Genomic DNA, 6,000 nt, shown 5'->3' on the forward strand with positions numbered 1-6,000 from the left:
CAAAATCAGGGCTTTATATCATGCAAATAGCTGTTGAAGGTGCTGTGCAGAAACGCTGCACTAATAGTGACTGTTCATCCCTAACCTGCATGGGCCACTCAGTCCTTAGACCTCTGACATGACTGTTGAGGGGATTTTTCACGGGAGGATGCAGGAATACAGCTGCACAACTAGAATTAAAGCCAGCAGAAAATAAAAAAGGAAAGGATAGACCAAAATACTATCCAAATACACACAATTGCAATAATCTGTTTTACGTTTCTGTAAGAGTGCAAAGCAAGCACAGAAATAATTTTCAGTTTCAATAGAAGACTGCATTTGCCTTCCTTTCATCCTGCCTTCTAGGCAACAAGACAGTTTCCCCAAAACGACAGTTTGCTCACTCCCCAGTGAACACGTGTATGACTGGGATTCAAGGGGCAAAGGTGGCTGGCTGGACCATAGCTCTGCTTCGTAAAGACCTAGTACTGGCAGGGAGGGTGAGGAACACCCTGATCCATTGCTCCCCAAACACCCACTAAAAGGAATCCATAGACCACACTGTAGACAAACAGACGTAGTTATGGCATATGAAGATTAATGAACACCATAATTTGCGTAATGTGGAAAGTACTGGCATCCTGCACAACGAAGCAAACACGAATAAATAAGTTTTTGCAGAAAGGCTCTCAATGCTATGCGATAGGATGTAACCAGCCCTGGATGTGTCTCACCCGCCTTAGCAGCTAGGTACAACTTGAGCAACACAATGTGCAAGGCAACTACTTCCTGGCACCAGTTCTTGTGATTTTATTCCAACTATTTATTCCAACTATTACGTTAGTTTTAGGTAAATTCTGTCCTGTCGCTCTCTGTCAACATGCAGGGGTCCCATGGTGACTGAATCAGTTGCTGAAACAAGGGCTGTGCTGGAAATGATTCTGTCCAGATTGTGAAGAAGCTCGTTAAAATCTGCCTCCAGCAAGCTACAGCCCCCTACCACTGCTCTCTCTGTTACCTGAGCCGTGCGACTCACACATAACTTCTGCCATTCCCCCCTGCCCAGTCAGGCATGGATCTGCCACTTTCCACAAAACTTATTGTTGTTAGTTTGACAGTGGGGCCCTGGGCAGGAGCACGCACCAAACTGACAGCCACCCTCCTCCCAGAGCATGGAGAGCTGCAGAGACAGCTGGAGAGCAAGGGCTCCTTGTTCCTCTGCTCTTTTCTGCACACTGTTTCCTACCTGACTAGCAAAAAACTTAAAAACCCAGTTTGTGCTGGGCTTCTGTGCTAGCTAGACGCCTGCTGCTTCCATAATCTCCCTGTCCAAAGAAACTTCACTTGAGTTAGAGAGATTCTTCTTTCCTGAATGACACCAATTGCCAGTTATGCCGCTGCTCACAGAAGCCCTAATTACAAGTTCACAGAGGAATTTCCTATGGAACAACCAGGTATTTAGACGCTTTGCATGTTTTGAAAGAGCACATCACAACAGACATTGATGCAGTTCAACTAACCTGGGTTAAATTCACACCAGTGGCCATAAAGCAGATTCTTCTAAATGTTTCCTTGAGAAAAGTGTCAAATGGAACATTTCTCCACCTGAACAAAGACAACTTCCATCCTGAAAGCTCTGCAGTATGACCCAAATGAGGTTGAGAGAACTATCTTCCTCCAAGACCTATGGTGCACTTGAATTGCACACCCCAGGTCTTTGAAGTTTCACATCTGCTCAAGACTCCCTAATCTGCTTATCCCTGCAAACACTAGACATAAAACTTCCTAATACACACAAATCCGAGAAAACAAGAAGCCAAATCAGAGGTTAAATTCCCAAGTATTTGGGTCAGAGATCTAAAGTACATAAAAAATTATTTTTCGCATACCATTGCCAAAGTTTGTTTGTAAAAAAAAATCCATTATGCCATTAGCTAGTCAAAAGACTTTATCATCCTTCCTCATACATGGTGGATTTTCAGTAATGGCACGTGTAGGCAGGCACCTTATACAATTCATTGCTGACCTTATGCTTCTGCATCTGCTCAACCACTGTCCGTTGCCTACTGTTTACAATGGAAATCCATGATACACCTTGCAACTGGCACATGCTGGCAGGTTCTGCACATACTTCACGTAGTTTAGAGCAGAGCTCCTCCCATCAGTTAGGGTCATACGCTTTTCTTCATCTTAATTTACACAAGTAGATGGATCAACTCCATTCAGACTTGGCTTTAGGTTGCATAGATGAAATGTATTTGTACACATGCATGTGTTTATAATGCATAGATATTTAAGTCATATAAAAAACCTGCATAAAGTCTTTTTCTCCTGCAAAATGATATCTAAACAATAGCCATGCCAGTATCTGTTTAGGCAAATACTGACAGCAAAATCGTCACTGTAAAATAGCTACCAAGTAGAGTACTCAAGCCTATGTCTCCTTGAAAGACTGAGAAAACTGCCCTTGATTTCAGTGGAAGAAACTGACATGTAAAGAGCCACTGTCTGTCAAATATGTTGTCCTGTTAACATTCTGATATCTAAAAAATTTAAAATAATTTGAAAAGAGCAATTAACTGTTATTACAGACTCTTTCCTTATTAGTCCCCATTGTTTTCCGAGACCTGTCATGAAAGTTTTTAAAGCCAATAGTCATGTTGACTGTTCTCCCACTTTTACCAAAGATAAATACAGATCTGTTTGAAAATCTGCTTAGAAAAATGCTCCCAGGTTAAGACCTTGTACACCAAGTTTCAGCCCAGAGCGAATTTTTATGGCCGAGTTATAAACCCTTGAAAATAGGAAACTAATACTGCAAGGATTTAAAATAATAGAAAATGTTTCACATAATATAAATCTATAAGCAGAGTATTATATTTAAGTCTTAATATCTACATAGTTGGATTATCTTATATCTTGACAATCATACTAAGTAATCTTGCCTCCTCTCCTTTTCCTTTGATTCAGTGTTTCATTCTTATGCATTAACAATGCTCTGGGCCATAAAATACTGTATTAATATTAGTTTGTCACAGTAGACTAAATTTAGAACAACTCATTAATATGGGAGAGTAAAAGGCATTCTGCCAGGAGTGTGAGTGACTCTATAAGCTCTTAAGGCTATAAGTTATGCAGATATGCCACTTGAACTAGAGAACTAGCAATTCTTTTTGTTATTAATAAGAGATTCTATTAGTTGAAGCCGATTCTATTTCTAATTAAGAAATGTGGAAAAAGGCAATTTTACCATCGGATGTATCTCTGATGTGTAGACGGAATAAGGCATACACCGTCTTTCTCTCTTTTCTGGTCGGATAGGATTAGCAGCACATGCACAGAATGAATTTTCCCCTGCAGTACACAGGAAAACACAACTCTGCTCTAGTATTTTCTTTGGTACAATCATAATCTATGTATCCAGGAGAAAGCCCAGCAATCAGGGCTGTTTCAAAACAAATCTTGTAATGTTTAGAATTGCCCCAGTGAAAAAAGTTTTCATTTTTCGCAGACAGTCTTTCATTCGTATAGTTTCATGCCAGTAATGCCTTCTCAAAGGTTGTCAAATATTAATTTTTTTAAATTTAGTCCCTTGCTAAGCTACAAATATTCATGTTTAACACCAAGTAGCAGTTCAGGGGCTGACAACAGTATGTACCTTTTGAATGATGCATAGAAAGCAGCAGTTAGCACAAAGACAAAGCCACCAGATTGGTCTCAGGGAAACCCAGTGTCTGAATTTTTCATGATTCCTCTAGCACTTAAAGAATAAGAAACTGGCTACTACTGTTGGGAGATCAGCATCGTGAAGGTCAGAGCCCAAAAACATGCAAGTGAATCAGGTTTTGCCTGGGGAAAGTGAAAAGGGATTTAAGCTGCTTAAGAGAATTATAAAGATTTTTTTAATGTATTTTACAAACACTGTAGTAGCTAAACAATAGCTATAAAAATGAGAGAATCACATCCACCTACTATTCACTGCTTGTAAGTCTCAAGACAGAGAAAAGACCTTTTCTTTATGTCTGAAGGCTTAAAACTTCCAGAGACTATTCTTTTTCTTATAGACTTCCCATTACCCTTCTTTTGCCTTTTAAGAATTGCAGCTACTCCAGAACAAAATTGATAAATGGGAAGTGTAAATAAATGGAATAATTTCTCTGTGTGTATAAAAATGCAACTACAGTAAAGCGATGGCTTAATTACTCCACAACCCAGTGGCTTGTGTATGTGTTTATTTTCCACAGCAGACAAACTTTACTTGATCTCATAATTATTTCTAGAAAGTATAAATCAATTCCAGGGGTGCAGGGGGGAAGAAAAATGACAGAAACTGCTTAGAAAAACATTACAATGTTTAAGCAACTGATGGCTTCACCTGTCATCATCTAGTTAAGCTCTTAATGAGTTATTTTCTATTCTTGGTCACATCTGATTTTTTTTTAATATAAGTCCCTTTGAACAGCTGGGAGTTACAGCATCCTTTGATCACGGTATTCTGAATTTTCAGTCAAAATGAAGACATTTTTGTCCTTACTCGGGCTATTTTTACAAGTGCATTTCTTCAAGTATGTTTTTGGGCATTACATTGCCGGCATATAAGGAAGATGAACAATTAACGTATACATTTTTACATAAATGTTTATAAACTTAGTAAAGGGAGAAAGCTTTGCCACAAGAAACCTCAGCTCTTTTGAAGGCAGTTTTCTAATGATGACCCTTGGCATGCTAGCCCACATGGGATTCCTCTGAGAAGAGTCTGATGAAAATTAGTCTATTCTCATTTCAAACAGAATTTTGCTGAAGTCCTGATCAGAGCATCAGCATGGAGTCCAGGGAGACAACACACGCTACTTGATTCACTCCGCAGCCTCACTCTCCTGGTAATTGTTGCAGGAACACATAGTGACAAGACTATAGGATGTGAGGGGTCTGGATGTACTCAGGCTGTTACTCTCTGTTTAAAGATTTAAACCATCAGGGTATGATAAGGCTTTTTGATGTTCATTGAACATGGAGCTTGGGTACAGAAGAAGGGGAAAGGGCTTCACCGGAAGGCAATCATCTTTCAGAGCCACAGTAAGACTGAGAGAGGTGGGAAAATCTCAGTCTCAGCATAGACATGGAACAAAGGGAGATGAAAGGGCTAGGGTGAAGAAGGGGCCAGATCTGGCTGTGAGGCAGAACTTGCACTAAAAGATAGTTCGATGCCTTAAAAAGCAGAAAAAACATTTAGTGTTCTTGCTCCATTAACATACACTTTTGGCTAAAATGTAACTATTCTGCACATTTTTTACAGTTTATGTTGACACTAGGTTTAAACAATGCCTCTAGCTTATTTTGAAATTATTTAATGAATGTACTTTGTCAGATGAACATCATTTCCTAATTACACAGAGAAGTATTAAATGATGAGCTATTTTAAAGAGTGGATACAACCTTTTCTTTCCTAAGGGACAAACCAAAAACAGGCTGGTGCCATACGTTGCTGTATAATGCATATGATTGGGGGTGGGTGTGTATGGCAGAGACAGACATTTTCCTTGTCTTGACAAAGCAAGATCTATCGCTAGGCATCTTAAGACAAACATGAAGAGATATTATCATCACCAGGTAAGGCTGATATGCCACTGTTTCATCACCCAGAAGGGAACGACTATTTCCAAAGATAATTAAGGGCCTAATCCTGCACCATGAATGGTGATGAGCACTTTTGACTCTCATTAGCTTTAAAGGGAGATGAGAGAAACCCGTGGGTCACAGGATCAGGCTCTAAAATGAAAGAGAGATTTGAAGGAGTCATCTGCACAATTTCATACACTAGGAGGAAGAGAAAGACAGTTTGATCTGAGCATCACTTCTATGCTCTGGGAGTTTCGCAGCACCTCCACTGTACAGCACTGTAATTTTGTAGGTCCAATAGGCATTTGCCAGCATTAGCTGCTCTGAAATAAGAGGGAAGGTAAAGGATTTACGCAGAAAGCTGAGTGTTAAGCTGATCAAAGTTAGAGATACAGGGATTTA

This window comes from Falco peregrinus, chromosome 10 (assembly GCF_023634155.1).
Source record: "Falco peregrinus isolate bFalPer1 chromosome 10, bFalPer1.pri, whole genome shotgun sequence".
Lineage (NCBI taxonomy): Eukaryota > Metazoa > Chordata > Aves > Falconiformes > Falconidae > Falco > Falco peregrinus.